This window comes from Myotis nattereri (genome assembly GCF_964212035.1).
Source record: "Myotis nattereri genome assembly, chromosome: 2".
NCBI lineage: Eukaryota > Metazoa > Chordata > Mammalia > Chiroptera > Vespertilionidae > Myotis > Myotis nattereri.
This window is the reverse complement of record NC_138076.1, coordinates 19,656,894-19,679,686: the sequence shown is the minus strand read 5'-3', so window position 1 is coordinate 19,679,686 and position 22,793 is coordinate 19,656,894. Positions and strand designations below refer to the sequence as shown.

At 41.5% G+C, this 22,793-nt stretch overlaps 1 protein-coding gene and 1 long non-coding RNA gene across 3 annotated transcripts in view; one reads left to right on the top strand and one right to left on the bottom strand.

Moving 5' to 3' along the window:
• The window catches only part of FUT10 (fucosyltransferase 10), a 65,510-nt gene that overhangs the window by 28,867 nt on the left and 13,850 nt on the right, over positions 1-22,793 (top strand). The window lies entirely within an intron of this gene.
• Positions 16,119-21,243, bottom strand: LOC308514233. The gene is made up of 4 exons (XR_013995579.1): positions 21,072-21,243; positions 19,748-20,010; positions 18,301-18,363; positions 16,119-16,872 (listed from the first exon to the last, which is right to left on the bottom strand). It is a non-coding gene; the product is annotated as an uncharacterized lncRNA (long non-coding RNA).

The window sequence follows — 22,793 nt, the reverse complement described above, 5'->3', positions numbered from 1 at the left end:
TAAGCTCAAATCCCCCATCGTTGCATTTCATAACACATGCTGGAGTTCTGGTATTACCCTTACTTACATGATTCATTGATTAACGCCTCTGTTTCCCACTGTGCTGGGAGCTCTTTTCTGAGTTTTCTCACTGTTGTATCACCAATACCTAGCACGGTGCCTGGCACACAGTAGGCCTTCAATAAATGCTGAGTGTTGCTGAAACCTGAAATGAGATTTTTTTGTGGCCAGAGCAGCAGCCTGTTCCATTTTACAACAAGAGGGGGCAGCAGAGAGTTGCCAAAGGAGTGGCCTCTTGTCTTTTAGGTTAGAAAATCCAGTTTGTCAGGCTGTTTAATCAGGAGTGGAGAAAGGGAGAGAAAAAATTCCAAGTGAAAACGGACAAGCAAAAGAACAGATAATCCAGAAGGAAAATGGAACCAGAATGAGTAACTGGAGTTAGGTAGCGGGACTAGAAAGGGTTCTCCAATGTGATTTGGGGCTGGTATTGCTTCTCATCAGGCCTCTTTAGGGTTGGAAGGAATCCTGCTTCTATATACCAGAAAGCCATTAGTATGAGGATGGGGTAGTAAAGGAAGGGGGAAAGCCAGTTTTTTCTTGCTGGCCACAGCTTTGTTTTGAAAGCATAGAGCATGGCCTGCAGTGGTAGTTCTATCTCTTAATGGGGTATGGACATGGGGCACTGGGGAAAAGAAGAAGAAATTAACATATCCTAAGTACCCTCTGTGTTATAGGCACAAAGTAGTCCTGTACGGTCTATATTTTCCTCATTCGCAAGATGAGGGTGCTGTGGCTCAGACTTACAGTAATCTGCTCCAAGTCACGTGGGCAAGCTGAGTTTTTAGTCCCAACTGCCTTGGCTCAAAAACCCATGTTCTTTCTCAGATACTCTGATAACTTCTTTTTTAAAAAAAAATATTTTTATTGATTTCAGAGAGAAAGGGAGAGGGAGAAAGAGATGGAAACATCAGTGATGAGAGAGAATCATTAATCAGCTGTCTCCTGCACACCCCATACTGGGGATTGAGTCCATAACCCAGGCATGTGTCCTGACCAGGAACTGAACTGTGACCTCTGGTTCATAGGTTGACACTCAACCACCAAGCCACGCCAGTCGGGCTACTTTGGTAACTTCCTTTTTTTCCTTTTTCCTGGTAACTTCTTAAAGATTTTGGTAATGACTCTTTTTTTTACTTGCTGTGCCTAAAGAGAAATATACCCATTTAATTACGTGCCATATTGTTAGATTCAGAACTTATACTGGCAACAATTATCCATATTTATGGACTTGTTGGCTCTTGGGAAATTGAGTGTGCCATAAACATGAAAGATTGCATTTTAACTGGCAGTTTATAATTTCTGATTGCCTACAGACTCAGAATTCAAAGTGTCCAAGTTCTTATGGCATGTTAGTGAGGGCAAAAATTGCAAGAATTGTTATCTTGATTTTATATGGAAGGATGCAAATCACTGTGATGTTTTCTTAGTGTTAACAAGTGAATACTAATGTAGGAACTAGAATTTCTGCTCACAGATTATGATCCAACATTAGAATGAATTTAAACTTAAAGGATTTCTGACCTTGAATGTAACCACCAGAGAAGGCAAGTTCTTGTGAAATCCTTTGAGAGAGTACTCCTCGGTAGAACACTGTGCACACTATTGGAGGTATTGACTCAGTTTGGCTCAGACACCCCAGTCCAAGCCCATCGCTGTGTGATTAGCAAAGTCATTGTGGGATGGAAGGCATGGGTCCCCGGGGGGAGGAGAAATGGGAAGCAGCGACGTCCAGGGAAGCACAGGGCACTCTCCCTGTTGCCTAATAGCAGAGGACAATCTTGGAGCTGAGCATTATGGAAGTTTTGGCAGGGAAAAATGTATGATTTTATCAAATAGTAAATAATAGTAAATAATAAAATAGTAAATAAATCAAATAGTAAATAATAAAATACATCCTTGTCATTGTAAGGAAAGGAGTGTAGTGCAAAGCAGACATTGTCTATTTTTTTTTTCCCCTCTCAGAAGGGGAGAAAGCATCAGGGTGAAACTTTAATTATTTCATCTCTTACAGCCTTTAGCAATTTGATCTTCCAGGAATGATTTAAATCATATCGTCTGTGTTGCCTTGCCTATATTTGTTAAATACTTGGTTTAAGCAGTTATTAATGACAACAGTTATCACTTTCCTATGTGACTCTTCACCACTTAAAAGAACAGGTTAGATTGCCCACCAATGCCGAGTTCTGAAGTCAGTCACTCGCCAGACTCATTATGATTTTTGAGCACTACCTGTCAATCTTTTACTTAGCACTGAATTTGATTCCGTAGGCCTGCATCTTCAAGGAACCGAGGACATGGCAATCAAATGGGTTCTTTGCCTTAATAGAATGAACAGGTGTTTAGGATGCAGAACATATTTCTCTGTTCATCATGACCAGATTCCAAGGCCCTTCCCGTCAAAACCTTTTGAATCCATAATGAGTCTGTACTCTAAAACAAATAGACCTTAATTCTGGGTCCTAGAAGTAGGAGACTGAACCTGGAGAGGATAGAAGACCCAAGACAAAGAAAGAATGTAAAGTTTGGAGATTTAAGTAAATTTCTAGTTTATAAAATTTAAGATGCTTTCTCATAAAGTGACACTAGAGGGCAGTATGTACAGCCAAACCTCATAATAGAACAGGCTATGGAATTCTTGCTATTTCTAGTTATGCTTTTTATTCATGTTCAAATATCACCTCTTAATTCTTTTCACTTCATTAAATAAATAAAGGGTAAAAAAATTAAAATTATACACCACCATAACAAAAATATCCTAAAAAGACGAAGATTGTTAATTTTTAATAAATTATTTTTGCAAAATAATAAATTTAATTTTAAAAAATCATGTAGTGTTAAACGTTTTTTTCATTAAAAGAACAAGTTCTCTTCACATCTGCTCTATCTTTCCTGAAGCTTCTTCTGGAATTTTTGTTCATATTTCTGAATAATGGGTGCATACTTGTATTTCTTGAGACAAGTGGTTATTTGGTTTATTGTTAATGAATGTCCCCAGACATATATATTTATACTCTCACCAAATCTACCTAATATAATGAAATTTTATGACATCAGAAACCACTGTTTGCTATGTGACTGTTATAATTTTACATTTTCATTATGGTACTTTTCACCCAGCTTCAACTACTATCAATCTTTTCTTGTCTGTGTTTGTCCCTGCGTTCCTCTTCCCCCTCCTAATTATTCTAAACAATAACTTATGACTGTGAAATATTGCTCAACATAGAGCCAGCGATTGCATTTCCCTTTTTGGTGTCTATTTTTTTACCTAGAGCTCGTATTGTCTTTGAAAATTAGCTTAGTTTTACTTATCACTAACTTCATTTTCACAGTATCCCATCAGAGATATCAAATACTTGTATGTGTACGTAGCACTCTTATGTGTGTAAATAACTTTTAGGTTCATAAATGACACTTAAAATTTGGTCACATTGTCTATTTTATTTCTTCTCAGGAAACATTTTTTCTGAGGCCCCCTGCAGCCTTAAACTGGACTTGTTTGCTAATCTCGCTGAGCATTCTAACCCTGGAATTTCAGATATGATAGGGTTTTTGGGTTGTTTTTTTTTTTTCTGCTTTATGATGGATTTCCTATTTCCTAGGTCTGTTTTCCGCTGTCTCGATTTACTCCCTTGAGTGGCTGCAGCCCATGTTCAATAGTTTCCTAGGAACAGTCCAAGGGGAGTTTGGGATGTGAGGCTGTGCATCATCTTCCCACAAGATGCTGAAGGGGTGGCTGCACTGTTTGCTAGACGTCTGATGTCATTCTGATTCCTCTTCCATTGTAAGTGAACTTTGTGACCAGCCGGTCACACCGGACAACTTAATTAGGGGAGATTGGATTGCTGATTCTGGTGAGTGCTTGTACAGCTTTGTCTTCGAAGGAAAGGAACCAGAAATATTAACTGAAGAGTGCTGGTATCTGGAACTCGGTTCATCTTTCTATCAGGTGACTGTTCTTTGTATCTGGTAGTATTTTGCTTCCTATTTCTTTACAAATGGCCAGTTCTCTAAAAATTCATTGTCTGGTGGTAGCGCGAAGATATAGTGGCCACTGAAACGAGATGGTGTCTTGAGACAGAAAAACAAGGCAGGAAACTCCACAGAATGTAACAGAATGTATTGTAGAGTAAGTTACTTTCAGGGATAGGATCAGAGCCAAAGGCGATTGAGAACTCTCGGCTGTGGAGATAAACTTTGCCACCAAACAGTTCACTAAATATTTTATGGTATAGCTAAGGCACCAGTGACTGACAAGGCAAAGGGACAGAGCATGCTAGGAACCATACATCCTGGTGATCTTATGATGGGAAATTGCTTAGAATTGAGGCTAGCACCAGTTTGATGCTTATCTCGGTGAACAATAAATGCCCTTCTGGCTGCTACTGACAAGAATCTTTATGGTTACATTGTGTAAGCTTACAGAACACAGATAATCATTAACTATAAGCTTGTGTGTGCTGGCTGAGAATAGATAGGTTAGTCAGAGTTCACAGCATGAAAAGATAACAAAAAGAAATCAGGGGCAAAAGATGGAGTCAGTCTTGTTCACATGTACCTCTGTACATCCATGATTCATGATGTGGCTCAATGTGCATCTTTTTCTTTCATTGGGACAAACACTTTGTAACCTTTCAGTTTGGAGGCTGTGTCATTCAGCTCTGACAACGTATCTCATACTTTATACCAGTGATTATTCTTTGTTTCTGGTAGTATTAATCATGTATTCTTTTTTGATCTCTATTTTTTTAAATGCTTTTATTGATTTTGGAGAGAAAGGAAGAAGAGGGAGAGAGAAACATTAATGAGAGAGAAACATCCCTCTACTGGGACCGCAACCTGGGCATGTGCCCTGACTGGGAATTGAACTGGCGATCTTTCGTTTCATGGGATGGTGCCCAACCAACTTACCCACACTAGCCAAGGCTGATCTCTATTTTGAAATTACTACTAAGTGTATACTGGACCTCACAGATTAATTTTCTACATTTAAATTTTTTTCTCTTTTCTAAAACTTTGCCATTTTATTCTGCTTTTATGAGATTTATTTTATTTCCCAACTCTTCTATTACGATTAACATTTTTGTTATATTGCTTTTAATTTCTTTTCTTTTACTTTTTTGTGTGGATGGAATAATGTAACAGTTCTTTGATTAACTAAATAATACTGCTTTAAGATTATTTCCCATTTTTTAAGTTTCACTTGTTTATTTTATTCTCTCTGATTTATGTTTGAGGTGTATTATATGTTGTCTGTTGATCTTTGATGGTTTTCATTTTATTTATTTATTTATTTATTTATTTTTAATTTTTTTTATATGTATTTTATTGAGTTTTTACAGAGAGGAAGGGAGAGAGATAGAGAGTTAGAAACATCGATGAGAGAGAAACATCGATCAGCTGCCTCCTGCACATCTCCCCACTGGGGATGTGCCCGCAACCCAGGTACATGCCCTTGACCGGAATCGAACCTGGGACCCTTCAGTCCGCAGGCCGATGCTCTATCCACTGAGCCAAACTGGTTTCGGCTGATGGTTTTCATTTTAGAGTCAAGCATGAAAAAGCTGATTGGAAAGTTTGGGAGATGCTTATAAGACACTAGAGGCTCAGTGCATGGATTTGTGCACTGGTGGGGTCCCTCAGCCTGGCCTGCAGGGATTGGGCCAAAACCGGCTCTCCGACATCTCCCGAAGAGTCCTGGGTTGGGAGAGGGTGCAGGCCAGGCTGAGGGACCCCACCAGTGCACGATCGTGCTAGGAAGGGACCACGGGAGGGCTCCAGGGTGTGTCTGGCCCATCTTGCCCAGTCCCGATCAGCTGGACCCCAGCAGCAAGCTAACCTACTGGTCAGAGCATCTGCCCCCTGGTGGTCAGTGTGTGTCATAGTGACTAGTCGAACGGTCGAACAAATGGTTGGACACTTAGCATATTAGGCTTTTATTATATAGGATGAGGGTTTTGTAGGAGGCAGATTGAACCTGCTTCTTCCCTTTGGGGAACCACTAAATGTTAGTACAGTAAGTGTGGGTCATTTTTCAGGAGCTGCTCAGTTTCTGAAGAGAAGAGTTGAAGAGCATAAACCTGGCAGTCCATGTTCTAGGAGCTGGGGGGGATAGGTCCTGGGCTTCACTTCCCCTGTTTTCCTCTCATTCTCCTATTTATAGCCGCGAATGCCACCCTGCCCTCTGTTGTACTTAGTGAACCAAGTGTGGACACTCGTGTTGAAAATACTGTGAGAGCACACCTCCACTCTCCTGGCCGGGAGTGTATCTGTCACAGGCGACCTGTAAGAGGGAGGAGACCTGGCGTTTTACGGCTTCATTGTTAGATTTTTCATTACTCCTAATTTTTTCATCGCTCAGCCTGCCTCCCACAGTCTCTGCCACCTCCTAGCCCTGTGTTTTAAGCCTCCTGTGCTCAGTCGGCTCCTTCCTCCTCCAGAGCACCGTCCTACGTAGAGTTTGCCCAGCTCCACATCTTTCAGAAATTCTTCCTGCGACTCAGCCTTTTCCCACTTCTTCGTCCTTGTATGTTTTATCTTTTTTTCTTTTCTTTATGATTTATAATTTATCCAACTATTTTTCCTTTGGTGGAGTTTGAAGATGGGGAAGAGATGAACTGGTGTTTACCATAATGAGCCAGGCACTGAGTCCCAAGCTCTACTTACTCTGTCTATGAGGTTAGGTGTTGCTAAAAAAAAGAGAAAAAAGAAAGAAAAAGTATTCTGGACACTTGCTAAAGATGGTAAAGAAGACTTTACTCAAGGGAGGCCTGCTGAGATAGGTGTATGGACTGTGGCAATGGGGTCCTGCCCTGAGGGGGAGAGATTGGAGAGACAGTGCAGGCAAGTGAGAACTTATAGCTGAGGACCAGAGTGGGGGCTGGTGGATGGAAAATTACTAACAGGAAACATCAAGGGTGAGGGGGGCTCTGGCTAAACCTACCTAACAGGATTTTTGCTGAAGGCAGGCCAAGCTGACCGTGTAGCACCTGGGGGGTGGAGTGGAGGATGAGAAGCTCAGTCAGATACTAAGGGTGATAGATATGGAGAATGGAAAATTCTGGCTCAACTGACTTAGGATTTTTGCTAAAATTGGACAATGCAGAGACAGACACGGAAAATTAAGTGTCAGGCCCTAGTTTAAAGAAGAGTTCAGAGGAGCCTCATTAGAGTTTGGTCAAGGAGAGCATCTTTGTTAGCATCCAGGTCAACTTTTGGGGATTAAAAAATGAACAGAGAAGGAAATAAGGTAATGCATTGTTTAGTAATAAAAGAAGGCAGAATATAGCTAAGTTAAGGAAGATTTGTTTGTCAGATTTTAGTTTAATAACTATAGGACTTATGCCCTTGGAAGGAAAGATACTTACAAATGTGTCTTGCTATTCTATGTAGCTCATTTTAGAGGGCGCATCCTACAAGGGTGACCGTGACATTGGAACCTGCGCTATTTTGACGGGGTCTCTGGCAGAGTGTGCCAATGCCTTTATACAGCATCACCGTGACAGTGTTCACTTACGTTCTCCCGACTTATTTGACGCAATTAGTACATTTTCCAGAGCGACTAGAGAAGGACTGAGCGATTTCTGAGCTATGAGTGTCAGCACTTAAAACATGTAAATGAGTAATCACATGAATAAATAAAATAAACAAACCCATCATGGTCTTATGTCTCCAGGAAGGAACATCTTTTTTTGTTTTGAGCTTTTCCACTCCCTTGTACACAGACCCCTTGCTCCAGTGCTGTGGCACCTCGGTCTCCTAGGACCATGGTCGGCAAAGTGCGGCTCGTGAGCCACATGCGGCTCTTTGGCCCCTTGAGTGTGGCTCTTCCTAAGCCTTAGGAGTACCCTAATTAAGTGAATAACAATGTACCTACCTATATAGTTTAAGTTTAAAAAATTTGGCTCTCAAAAGAAATTTCAATCGTTGTACTGTTGATATTTGGCTCAGTTGACTAATGAGTTTGCCGACCACTGTCCTAGGAGATAGGACTAGTGATATGAGAGGAGATGTTCATTTGAGTAGGTTAGCTTGATGGGCTTCAGGCCAGTGGATCTACTCAGACTGGAGCAACAGTATGGCCAGGCAGCTCCCTGTGCTGTGCTGCTGCAGCCGGGCTGATGCCCGTGAATGCTGGCAGGCCCAGTGCTTTGAGAGTCCTGCCTGGCCTGGCTCTGCTGTAGAAGAGTGAGATGACTGGGTCCAACTGCAGGTCCAGTTGTGTAGTCATTGCTGAGCTCAGTTTTTGAGGCCTTTTTAAGTTTTCACACTGGCTTGCAATTTATTTCCAGTGCTTCATTTTTGTTTTCCTTGGCCCTAGACATAATATGTTTGGAGACATTTTGTGGCCTAATTCAAAAAGTAACTCCATAATGATTTCAAAAGTTGTAAGTTTTCTTACCGTTGATGATTTTACTGCCCTAGGTCTTTAGACTAAAGATGATAAAAGGTATATCAGTATATACCTTTTATCATTTATATATATATATAAATATATATTATTTATATATTTTAAAGCTAAGATTTCCTTATTTTTTAAATACATTTTTATTGACTTCAGAGAGGAAGGGAGAGAGAGAGAGAAACATCAATGATGAAAGAGAATCATTAATCTGCTGCTTCCTGCATGCCCCACACTGAGGATCGAGCCTACAACCTGGGCTTGTGCCCTGACTGGGAATCGAGCCATGACCTCCTGGCTCATAGGTCGATGCTCAACCACTGAGCCATGCCAGCCGGGCTATATCAGTATATTTTAATCGATGCTCCTGTGTTAACTGTTGCCTGTGGGATGTGCTCGAGGAGATGTGACTCTTGGTGTCCAAGCGGTGAACGAGGACCTGGGAATTGTCTGTGCCTGCTCTGAGTGGCAGATGCTGGATGCCTTGGCCAGTACAAAGGGTTTGAGTTTTGAGCTCTCTGATGCTGCCCAGTGATACTCACATGTACTTTATTTAGAGCCGGTCCTAAAATGGTGTTCCAGACGACTCCTGCTCAGTTTGGCATATTGTTTTAAATCCAAAATGAGGATTTGGAAGGTTCTTTTTCCTGTTAACTAGTGGTACTGTGCAGTTTTTTATTTTGCGGTAGAGCCATGCAGTCAAGTTGAAACCAGCGCAAGCTCCTCAGCGTATCTGCTAGGGAACGGATGAAAATAAAATAAAAACACTGCTCTGGTTCGTCGTGGCCTCAATCCAGCTGTGCTGTCGATTAAAACCACTTCAGCATTTCCCTGTCCTGCTCCCGTGTCCTGATTCGGTGTTATTGTGTCTTAATTTTCTCATGTACCTTGGATCAGAGAACGTGCTGTTTTTCTCATAACGTCATTCCCCGGTTCTGATCCTCTAATTCCTTTCATGCAAGCTCAAAGATCTCGGAGGTGCCATTATTATTCCTGAGCACTAGCTCCAAGTTAATGGGGGAGGATTCATTTTCAAGGCTTGGCATCTGAAGTGCCTGGACCATAACACCCAACCGCCATCTACTGCTCATTATTAGACAAAGGGGACCTGACGCTATGGTAGGAAACGTGAGTGAGATGGCTGTTCGGTGGTCACGAGTAACAGGCGGCCGGCCTGGAGGGTCCGGCTTGGGCAGACGGTGCTGCACGGGGGACCCTGCATGCCAGCTCAGCCCTCGGGTTGCAGAGGATGGACTTGGCTCTGATGTTTCCCTGGGCCAGGACCTCCGCTCTGTGCGAGACTTCATTACAGACCATCGGATGGGAGAGTCAACCCAATAACTTTCCATTTCCCAGTCGGGAAGTGAATCTGTGAAGATGTTTGGCTCTCCTGGTGCAGTGCACAGAGCCACGTTCCTGGCTAACAGGAATCAGCAGACATTTGGCACGTGGAAATGTACACGCACGCACACACCCAACGGGTAACGAGTCCTGTCCCTTGCCAGGTCTGTATCCCATGGGAGACTCTGGCTTTCACTTGAGAGGCTTCCAGTGCAAGTTCATGGATGCTTCCCTGCAGGCCTTTTATTTGTTATATATTTAAAAAATTTTTTTTGGGGGGGGGGGTAAATTCAGATTTATTGAGGTATTTTTTTTAAAGTATATTTTATTGATTTTTTTACAGAGAGGAAGGGAGAGGGATAGAAAGTTAGAAACATCGATCAGCTGCCTCCTGCACACCCCCTACTGGGGATGTGCCTGCAACCAAGGTACATGCCCTTGATCAGAATCAAACCCGGGACCCTTGTGTCCGCAGGCCAATGCTCTATCCACTGAGCCAAACCGGTTAGGGCTCCTACAGGCCTTTTAAAGGTTGGATTGCATTCTTCTCCCACAATCACCACCGGTAGGTGGCACCTCCCTCCTGCGGGTACTAAGCTCCTCTGTCAGGGCTGTTCAGCAACAAGGCAGATTCCATCCATCCCAGCCTCATGCCAACTGTTTGCAGTGCATACCGTTTCTCTGGGCCGCGTCAGAATCACAGAAGAAGCAGGAACGGAAAAGGGATGGTTGCCTTGGACCAGGGCAAGAGAACACTCTAAAAATCAAATACTCAAGGACTATTTCCCTGTGCAGTGGCCACATAATGATTCCTTGAAAGACATCTGTGTGGGTCTTCTGATCTTCCATCCTGCAAGTCTGTGCCTCTATTTCCTAGTGTCTAGCCAACTCTCAGATGTTACTTATATTGAAGTAAGCAAAGAAGGCATCAAGGTCAGAAGGGATACCTCCTGAACCAGAGCCACTTCACACGTTTCCATTAGATTAGGTTCCGACAGCTGGGATTATCTCTGTGCTAGAAGCTGCTTATGTTGGACTGCTCTATGCATTATTTAGAGACACTGAAACCTACACCACCTTTCTTTCTATTGTGCTTCTGGTCTTCTAGTCTTGAAGAATTCATAGTTAGAACAACAACAAAATAATGTAAAGTGGGAGAACACTAGCTATGCTTTTCTTTCTATATTTACACAGAAAGAATCTGTACAACTTCCTGTGATGAAGGACTATACAAATTCTGAATGAATCTTGAATTTATTGGACACAGGGAGGGGGTAACGTGCTGCTCCCTTGAGTCCCGTAAGTGTAGAGTTGAAAGTGCCCGTCGCCCTCTGATCTGCCCCAGGTCTCACGAATCCCTCCAACAGCATCCCTAAGAGACATTGTTGCAACCTGTCCTGAGTCTTGAGGGTGGCGGAAGACCTCTCTTTTCTCTTTTTCCTCTCTTTTTAAAACAAACTTTTGAAAGGTAAAGTTTACATATACCAATGTACACATTGTAAGTCAGCAGTTGGTGACAACTTACCGATCAAGGTATAGAGCATTTGCCTACTCCTTGTGTTGCTCTGTAAGCTAGTCAGTCTCCCCTAACTTCCACCCTCTGCACCACCCCATCCCACCCCTGCCCCGGGAAACCTCTGATTTGATTTTTTATCACTTTAGGTTAGTCTTGCTAGTGTAGAGACTTCATATAAATGGAATTGTATACTATGTACTCATTTGTGTGTGTGTTCCTGGCTCTGTTTGAACAGTATGTTTTTGAGATTCCTTTATTTTCTGATTAAGAAGAGATGAAACTCTGATTTTTAGCCCATATTGTATATGTATATGACCAAGAATAAGATTTAACATAATTCATGCCTTTCTGCCCATACTGAGGCTGTTGAGGGCCCGGACATTTTTTTCTTTGATGAGAATTGACTGTCAGAATTGCCCAGGACTGAGGGAGCTCCTCAGATACAGGGTTTTATTTTTAAAATTTATTTATTTAAAAAAATCTTTATTGTTGAAAGTGTTACATATATCCTCTCCCCCCCCCCTCCCCGCCCCTATTTACCCCTTCTAGCCCACCCCCACTCCCTGCCCCAGGCCTTCACCACCCTATTGTCTATGTCCATGGGCTATGCATATATGCATACAAGTTCTTTGGTTGGGTTAAAGCAGGCAAGTCCCAAGCAAATTGGTCACCCTAGGCCCCTCTAGTAGGTACCATAAAGAGCATTAGGACACTAGAGGTGTGAGCTTTAAACATTAGAGGGTGGGCAAGAAAAATGGGCACTTATGCTTCTTCACCTTGAGGCTCTCAGCAGCAACCTCTGGAGAATCCTTCTGGAAGGTCTCCAGCTGGGCTTGCATGCCTCACTTACCTGATTTCAGCTGAGGTTTTCTTTTAAACATTTTGTATAGTTTGGTTTCCTATTTTATTAAGGACATATTATGTTTTATTACTTTTCTGCTTTGCAGAATACTATTTTAAGAGCTCTGACATCGGCAACATTTAATACTTTGAAATGTAATCAAGACTGTGAAGTACATATTTGAAAGCACTAAGATTAACAAATTAATAATTATTATTATTTCAAGGTGTTTGGTTTGATGTGCTCCAGCTTGATTATTTTGATGTGTTTAATTTTAAAAACCAACCGATTTTTTGATAGAATTACAAAGCTTTGTTCTAACATGGCTTCTCTGAGGATGTGTGCTGATCTCTCATGTTTATCTGAAATAATTCATTACCTGGGTGTTTGCAGAACATGTTCACCTGTTAATGCTCATATAATCTATAACCTGCCAGGTTTCTTTTGGGGCATATGAAATCCCTGGAAGTGAATGGTGTCATATAATTTTCCATATACATTCTGAACTATGATATTTAAAAGCATGCATGACTCCAAGGGTCACATTTCCTAAGGAGCAGTGGGATGATACGGCAGTTTGGAGAATATCTGTGAGCCTTTACATACGACACAAAGTTTGTGAGATTTTTAATGCTTCTCTTCAGAGAAGTGTTTCTTTATTTCTTTAATTTTTTTAAAAAAATATTTTTATTGATTTTAGGGAGGAAGGGAGAGGGAGAAAGAGAAACATCAATGATGAGAGAGAATCATTGGTAAGCTGCCTCCTGCATGTCCCCTCGTGGGGATCCACCGGGAATTGAACCATGACCTCCTGGCTCATGGGTTGATGCTCCACCACAGAGCAATGCCAGCAGGGCTTAATTTTTTGATTTTTTAAAAAATTATGTAAATAATGTCTGACTATACCACTAAGGAAAATTTAAACAATAAAGTCTAGCAAGCTTAAAAAATGAACTTTTATCTTTTCTTTCTCAGTCCCTGTCCCAGTCAGATTAATGGCTATTTTTCCAGAATTTTTATGTATACTTGAATTCAGCCTATAGTTTTGTATGTTTTTTCTTAAACTGAATAATGCCATAGGTATAACTTGTGTTTTTTTTTCATTTAAAAATATGATTTAAATATTTTTTTAAAGGTTAGACTATATAAATTTACTTCATTATTTTAAAAGCTACGATGATTCAGCAGTATGGAGGTACCTACATTTATTTAACCACTCCCCTGTCAGCGATTATTTAGGTTAATGCTGTCTTTGTTTTTGTTTTGTTGTTGTTATGGACATACTTGTATGTCTCTGCTCAGATGAGCTATTATTTCACTACATACCTGAGGATGGTGTTGCTGTGTCAATGGATAAATTAAATTAAAATTTTGATACATACTGCCAAATTGGCCTAGAAAAGGCTGTACTGAGTTCCCCTCAAAGTTTGAATTCTTATTAACATGTGAAAAATTTGAAACAGAATAAAAATGGATAATTAAATTTTGCAAGCTCAGACAGCAAATTCATTTTTTCTGCTTTTAGTAAATCTTTTTTATTGCTTACTTATATATTTGATTTGTATAAAACTTCTCGGAAACATTTAAGACACTTGGCTTATTGATTTATTTGCTAGTAATAATTTCATAGACTTCACATGACTCAGAATTAGCGTGACTGACTGCTAAGATGTTTCTATATAATAAACACTAATGAAAATGTGGTCAGCATGGAATAGTCAAGAAATCACCGACACTTAAAACTCTCCCATACAAAGCTCAGGTTAAGAGTCCAATTTTTTAGCGTTTTCTTAATATCCTATTTTTTATTTTTATAACTCACTAATTCTTTTTCAAATCATTGACTGTCACACATTTTTTTTTGCAAAGAATTAACTGGATTAATAAATGCCACAGTGCTGCTAAGATTTCATTATTTTTTAGGAGGTGGTGGTATTACTTACTAGTCTACCATGAAGTGTTATCATAAGTAATTAAAATAAAACTACTGTACTTGCTGGAGTAAATGAGGCTGGAGAAAGTTCCTAAGATGAAGTAGCAATTTTCTCATCAATGCATTTCACCTATTACTCCCTGTTATGTTTACAGAAACCTAATTAACCTCATTGGGCGGAGATGCGAGTCATGAAATCAAACAGATGGGGATGTGAACTGAAATTCCTCTTTGCGTATGATGGGGCTTGTATGATTTGCAGATTAACACTTGTGTAAATGGCTTTCGATACGTTGTCTCAATTTTAAGACTCTTTTTTAGAATGTCCAGTGATTCCACATTTGAGCTCTATCCCCTTGACAGATCCTTGGTGTTAACACCCCATTTCTGCTTTTCACTTCTTGCTGTCTACCTCTTATTGGCAAAATAAACTAAGGTCTGACTTTGGCAAAATAAAATCTAAAAATGTATTTATTTATTCTCCAAATGTATTTGAGTACTTACTACATTCCCGGCTCTGGGTTAGGCTCTACAGGCCAGGATGAACAAGTCATGGGTCCTGGAAGGGCTGCCTGCCTGGCGGGCCAGACAGTCCGCACATAATTGCAGTTGAGTATGATAAATGCTGTAGTTCAGGCCAATGCAAAAAGCCACACGGTAACTGAGTAGGGAACAACCAAAATGAGAAGTTGGGCAGCTTGGAAAGCTCTTCCTGCAAAAGCATTCACCTCTTAAAGATCCACAGTCAATAGCAATTTAACCTGTTTTAGAAAAAGAGCAGGAAAGGTCTCATCTACAGCGCTGCTTCTCAAGGCCGCAACATGCAGACTTCTCAGACATTAGGCCACAGACGAACGCCATCACCACTCAAGTGCATTAGGCTGCAGGTATGAAAAGCCTGACCCAAGTGGCTTAGCAACCCAGGCCTTTGTTTACTGAATCAGCCAGAAGTCTGGGGAAGGCAGAGCTGTTTTGTTCAGCAGTTCAACAGTCACTGACGACATCCTTCTACTCTGCCAGTTCTCCACATGGTCCTCTGAGGGCTGTGGCAGCTGAAAGCTCTGTGACTTCCCGTAGCTGAGCACATCCAACAACCCCCAAACTTGGGGTGGTGATATCCCTGTCTGAGCACCCTCACTTTCTCACTGTCTTATGCTTTGCCCCTGTGCACCTGCTCACTTGCTGGCTGGCTGCTTGCTTGAGCTGAGCTTTGGAGGATGGGGATGAACTGAGCCTCAAAGGCGCTTTGCCTGCTAGGCTCCCTGGTCAAGACTGGAGTGTCTGAGGGGATTTTCATTTCCAACTTTGGGGTTCATTCTGTTCTTTCTTTGACCCATAGTCTCTACTGGGTGAGGTGTTTTGGGACAAATGTCATCTGTCTTTGAGTATGAGCAATATAACATAAACTGATATCACTATAAATTCTTTTTTAGGACATCAGTAGTGACTGTACCGAAGGGTTACAGTCAGTAACTTATTTGAATCTTACATACTCACTCTCCCACACTGACATACTGACACACTGATGAACGCCTGATGTTAGCATTACTTTGGGAATATGGATGATGTTCCTTCTCTTCCTTCTGCCCTCTGCCCTCTCCTCCCTCTTTTATATTTTTTAGTACAACAGAATTTTTGTGTTGAACATGCATTATACTAGAAATTTGATGAAATATTTAAACGAAATAAAAATTAGCGGGCATTGTTTATGTCCTTTGCTTTATGTGTTTACTGCCTCACTTTTTTTGACTGCCAGAGGAGAACTGGATCTCATATTTTTTATAACATCACACTGAGGCCTATAAAATACAATTTATACATTGTATGACTAAGGATTTGGACCTAAAATCCTTGACCAAATTTGTTGTTGTTTTGTTTCTGTGATGAGACATATGAACATTAGAAAATTAAAATGGGGTCTCTTAGACATGGCTGACTGTGGAGGACAGGGCTGTATTCTTCACTGTTTCTCTCTTGGGTAGAGAGACTCTAAGATGATTAAATGGAGCGGAACACAGGAGGTTTTGAGAATAAGAGTTTATTTTTCCAGGTCATAGCTTTCAACGAAGGTCAGATGTGGCCCAGAGACTAAGTGGAATATAATTAATGATTTGGCAGTTCCATACCTACCTGGTGGATAGACTCATTCTGGCAAAAGCACTCATGTGGTGTCTTGCTCCTTCAGAGGACATAATTAGCTTGGAGACCGACTGCTGGACTCAGGATTAACTTCTGTAAAATGTCCCTTCAGCCAAGAGTCTAAGACAGACGCCTGGAGAGTGTGCGCTGACGTTTTAGTTGTTGCTGTTCCTTGACCCACTTTCAGAGTTGAGATTTGTCCCACAAAGTGGAAGAATCGGGAGGATAGTGAAGTGACTGCACGCGCTCAATGGGATCGCAGTACCTGATCCCGAGAAAGAACAGGGCAGCTGTATCTGCCCCGCTGAAGATCTCTCTCTCTATGGACAGGTCTCTTCACAGACAATGCCAGGCTGACAGCAGTATGTGTCGTATGTTCTCATTTACATGAAACAAATCTCCTGGACCCTAAAAAGCATTTTTCTTTTTCAGATGTTAACATCTCTGAGTCAGCAAGTGTTTGGCTGCGGACAGCCTCCCTGCAATGGCTGCCAGCCGGGCAGCAGCAGGGTGCAGTTGGGTCGTCCTTCCCTCTGGCACAATTGGACACCTGAGCCTTTGATGTTGCCATCCGCAAACCATTCAAGGATCTTCTGAGGAAAGGATATGAGTCACGTTTTCAAGTCTGAAAATGTTGACACCTGGTAATGCCAAGAAAGCACAGGCATCAAAGCTTGAGGATGGGTGTGAGTGGCTAGGAAGAACATCTCAGAGACACAGAGGAGCACTCTGTTAAGCAATGCTGTATTGCTAACAGTCTTAAGGGCACAGGGAAAATATTTATGAAAAAACCCTGACATCAAAGATTCAGAAGTGATTCAGAGTTTGGACTCTGAATGTGAAGACATTTTAGATACTTTAACAATTTAACTTATATTTTTTCCTAAGTGTTCACAAGAGTGATAAATGATAAAAAAAAAAATCTATAAGTAGCCCTAACTGGTTTGGCTCGGTGGGTAGAGCATTGGCCTGTGGACTGAAGGGTCCCAGGTTCGATTCCAGTCAAGGGCATGTACCTTGGCACATCCCCAGTAGAGGGTGTGCAGGAGGCAGCTGATCAGTGTTTCTCTCTCATTGATGTTTCTAACTCTCTATCCCTCTCCCTTCCTATCTGTAAAAAATCAATAAAATATATTTTTAAAAAATCTATAAGCAAATCTAAAAGAGCATTTTCAATAAGTATACATAAAAAATTCTAAGTATAGGAAAGCATTATATCATAGTTTAGTTGGAAATACTTTTCTTAGTGACATAAAAAATAATGGTACAAAAAATAGTACATCTTAAAGTTTATTTTTTTCTAGATTTAATTTACGTGTGATTTCCTTCCTTCTCCTTCCTTCCTTCCTTCCTTCCATTAAAAAAAAAATGGAGAACATACAAGAAACTGCTAACAGAGGGGAAGGACTTGGGTTTCTGGGTGCATGTGACACTTTTTCTCTATAATCTCTTGCTCACTTTATTTTCATTTCTATCAGAGCTACATGTACTATAAGTTTACATAGCAAATAGTTATCTCCCGAGGTTACCACCAGCAGGACTTTTATATTACTATTTCGTGACTTTTCTTTCAGTGGTAGGTGTTATCTGTTGACTCAGTCTTGGAAGATGAGCATTTACTCTCTTACCCTGTCCTGCTCAAGACACACTCACCCTCTTGTATCCTCACCTTTCACTTGTATTACCACATTTGATAGATCAGTATTTACTCTACATTATTATGACTAAGCAAATGATATTCATAGGTGAACCAGATAGTACACCGATTACTTTTCTTGTTTGCCCTGAGTTAATAACTGGGTCGTATTTATTTTCTTTAATTGCTTGGTTTCTTTATGTACTTATCAGAAATTCAGCCCCAAAACGCTTTGACCAGTGAGAAATAATGATTCCTTTCTTTCTCCTGCCAGGGCTAATTGTGTTTGTGTTATTCTACTTTGAATTTCAGCTAATGCTTTAACATTTACATTCATAATCATAAGATCCCTGGGGCTTATTTTGTTCATCTTCGAAGTCCCAGAGTTCCTAGCTTAATACTTTCCAAATAGTAGGACTCAGAAAAAACTTGCTTTTCGCTGGTGGCTGTGCTTCTTGGACTGGGTGGTGGCGTCTTCTGTTTCCAGGTATGTTGGCTGCAAGAGAGACAATCAGAATATGAGATGCAGAAACACCCTAACTGGGCTTTTAATATCAAAGAGTCAGTTTTTTACATGCTTGGGACAGACTAGAAAGCCTAATCCAGGGTTATGGAGCTTTGCTGTGAATGTCAGAGTTCAGCAGAACCGTGAGGACCCTGAAGCGACTTTGCTAACAAGCCCTTGGTGACATCAGCTCCCATCTCTCTGGGGGAGTGAGTGCCGCAGGTTGCATTGCAAACTGTCACTCCTGCTCTGGTTTCTTCTTGGAGTTCACAGCACCGCATTCTCACTTTTTCTAATTATTACTGTGGAAGCAATGGAATTTCCCTTTGTGTTGAGATTTAGACACTGTCAGAATACTTTAATATGTTGTTAAGCTTATAGCAGGGAGGTAGCCATTGTAATGGTTATCTTGAACACTGGAAGTTGTTTGAGCTTTATGAAACAAATGATTTAATCCAAGACAGGAAATTAAAACAAACTCAGTGAGGTCACCATGAGTTTAGCAACGGCTGGGGTGATTAACAATAGATGTGATTTATGAACTATTGCTATCCCCTACAATTGTGTTTTGCCCATTGTTTCATAAGCTTTAACATCATCTGGCCTTAGAGGTTTTCATTTCCAATGGGTAAAAGGCTCTGTAGTAAAAGAGTTTAGCAACAAGGAAGTCTTTATCTCTTTTTACATTAAATGTCAAGAAACACAGTGGAGAGGATTTGTAATTTGTGATAAAACTTAGAATGAGGTCAAATACAGTTATACAGAAGACTTCACCTCCACCTCATCATTCTTTGTAGCTACCTGGGTCATCAGTATTCTGTATATTTTAGCAGCTCAGAGAAGGAATTTATAACATAGTACCTGAATGAGGAATGTGCTATTGGTTTCCAGTAATTTGATGGATCCTTTCTTACAGGGAGTCTCATTTTCTGATTTTATATTTTCCCTTCTTAAATGGGAGACTTGAGTTTTTTTCTGCTCCCACATTCTCACCAGATGGACTAAGAAATAAATAAATCTTTCTGGTGATTCTCTGAGGGGAAAATAGGGATCTGAGATGGTGGTGACAATGGGGAAGAATTGTGAAGAAACAATATTTTTAGAAAAGTCAAGAAGCAAGAGAGCAAGAGAAAACTTGCAACATAATTTGCAATAATAAGTTGCAATCAGATGGAAGTCCCAAGCTTTTGAAATGGACTTCTGTATTAATCAGTCTCATAGGAAAACACATTATTGTAGGAATTTCAAACAGTGGGGATTTATAACGGGAATTGATTCCAAAGGGGTTGAAGGGGGCTAATTGGAGCAGAAGGAAGAGGTGGAAGGTTATGCAAAATGAATAAAAAGGAAACATTTCAGGGGCAAATTACTTTACCCAAAGTACAGGATGGCTGTTCTCCAGGGATCCACCGATGGAGGTGAGCAGGAGCCCATGAGCCAGCACTCCTAGGTCACTGCTACGGCTCCTGTGCCTGTCACCACTGTTCACATGACCTGGGTCTCCACCACAGCTGTGCTCAAAGTCCCCAGCTGGGCTCTCTCCACTACACGAGAGGCTTTAGGATGATGCTTCTTCTCCCCCTCCACCTTCCAGTCTCCCGGCGGTGCTCCTGCTGGTGGGACCTCATGGCGAGGGATCTTGAGAAATGATATTCACAGGGTCTCAGCCTTGTACAATACAGAACACAACATAGCAAAAAAAAAAAAAAAAAAAATCTGAATTTGTGTCCTTGGTTTAAGGAATCACAAAAGGCATATCAGGCCCGTTTAATGTAGAACATGAATTCCAGAGGCCAAAGTAACCACGCTTGGGTAGGATGAGTGGCAACGTTTGAACAATGGAACCCTTAGACCTGGCCAAGAAGGGTCTGTCTACTTTGGCCTTTCTCCAGCTGCGAGGAGTCAATGGGCCATGGTCACAGGCCCTCCTCACCTTAAACACCACACTCCCAGTACTAGGACCCCCGAATTCCCTGCCCCAAAGGCCAAATTGGAGCCCACTCCAGAACCTGCACTGGCCACTTCCTGGTTTATCCTCCCAAGAGCAAACGGGCTTAAAGGTTGTCCAGGGGTGACTGCACTGGAAACTTGTTAAAAATGGCAAGACAGACTTTATTTGAACTACAGTAATAGAGGAGAGAGGCTTCAGTGTAGAGCTGAGCTCAACTTCCACCCTTATCCCCTGTCCCAGTTATGCCCCAATTAATTATCTGCCTAGATTTAGTGGGACATATGCAGGTGACCAGGGGTCAGCAATAATGGCCTATCCCCTGGTACTTTAATGTCTAGACCAGTGGTTCTCAACCTTGGCTGCACATTAGAATCACCTGGGAATCTTTTTAAAATCCTGATTTCTGGGCCTCATCCTCTGGAAATTCTGTTTCTTTGTTATGGGGTGAGACTCTAGACCAGCGGTTCTCAACCTGTGGGTTGTGACCCCGTTGGCGGTTGAACGACCCTTTCACAGGGGCTGCCTAAGACCATCCTGCATATCAGATATTTACATGACGATTCATAACAGTAGCAACATTACAGTTATGAAGTAGCAACGAAAATAATTTTATGGTTGGGTCACAACATGAGGAACTGTATTTAAAGGGCCAGAAGGTTGAGAACTACTGCTCTAGACAGTTGAGCCGAACTGGAACACATGAACACAAAAGACAGAATTAGCATGCAATCACACAAGGTTTATTTACCTATTCCCAGTGGGTCCTAGGCTCCGGCAAAGGCCACCCAGCAGTGCACACCAAAAGACGGATGACAAAGACGGAGACAGACAGGCGGCCACAGATGGTTGAGGCTCGCACAGCAGAGCAGTCAGTCAGGGGCTCATCTCATGGAGCGTCCTCCTCTTATCAGGCAGGAGACGTTGACTAACGAAGGTCCGGTGCTTATGTTGCTGGTTGTAAACAACTTGTGTCTTATCGGTGTGGGCCAGACGGTGTGCCTGAGGCTAGGAGCAGGGCCTTTACACTTTAAGGGCTTAGGGCGTTTACATCAAAATAGTGGGCCATTCACCATGTTCATAACATTTTGGAAGTTACAGAATATTGGGGTCTCCACACAGCAAACATTTCACACAATAATCATTTCACACATTAGAGGGGTTTCCTTATGACCATAACAGTATAACATCCCCTCACCCCCTAGAGCAGTGGTTCTCAACCTTGGCTGCACATTAGAATCACCTGGGAATCTTCTTAAAATCCTGATTTCTGGGCCTCGTCCTCCGGAAATTCTGTTTCTTGGTTACTAATGTTGTAGCCTCACGCCATAATAAAGAAACAGAATTTCCGGAGGATGAGGCCCAGAAATCAGGATTTTAAAAAAGATTCCCAGGTGATTCTAATGTGCAGCCAAGGTTGAGAACCACTGCTCTAGGAAGAGACTATAGGTTTCCCCTGTGGCCGACTTAAGTGATTGGAAGGGGAGGTTTGAGAGATTGAGGGAGGATGAGTCAGCAAGCGAAGGAGAATCCTCTCCCTTCTCTTTTACCCCATGCCAAGCCCCAAAGAAAATTATGGATTGTGATAGGCAAGGATGTTAGTTTTGAATACATGTGTCCCTATTTGGTATGAACCACGGCTTTACACATTGAAATAAAATTCTGATGTTTAAATGTTAAAGTCGAAAGATAAAGCATCTAACAACTTGTTAAATTGACTTATAGCTTTTAAATGTTTAGACATATGGTAGGTGAGACTGTCTTTATACTCTTGCCTCAGGCCCTGCACTGTTAGGAAGGGGCTGCAAAGTTATTGACTGGCCTGCAGCACAGGCTCAATAAGGGGCCTGAGAAATTCCCAGGCCCTGGGGTAGAATGGACAGATGCCTAATTGCACATGTATAATTGATAGAGGGCTATAACATGGATAATTGGGAGAGGGCTCTGTGACATAGAATTGATTAAGGGGCAGGTAAAAGGACTCATGAAGGGAGATAATGGGAAAGAGGGAAGAACACGGGTCTAGAAGTTAGTATGAGAGTGTTTTGAGTCGCGTGGCCTGCCACAGTCTCTGAACTGGTTACAGCCAGGCTATGTCCTCAGGGGCGCATGTGTGGCAGGAGACTCTAGTGCCCTTGGTTAGAATTTAGCCTGAGATAACAGGATCCTTTCCCAGGTACCAACACCAGTCTTGCACATTTTTAGTTAATCATCTAGAGAACACAAATGGCCTGATGGGATTGTGAGGGAAAGTTGAGAAAATTCATGTGAAATGGCTTTGAAAATAGCAATGAACTATGCAAATGCTGGATGATAGTGTAAGAAGCAGCTCCTTGGTTTAAGCTGTTTTTCCTCAAAAGTTTTAGTTCCCTCTATTGGGAGTATATTTTGTGGTACCACATTTTAAAAAATGTATCTTTAATGTTGAAAGTATTACAGATGCCCCTTTATTTTCCCCATTGACACCTGTACC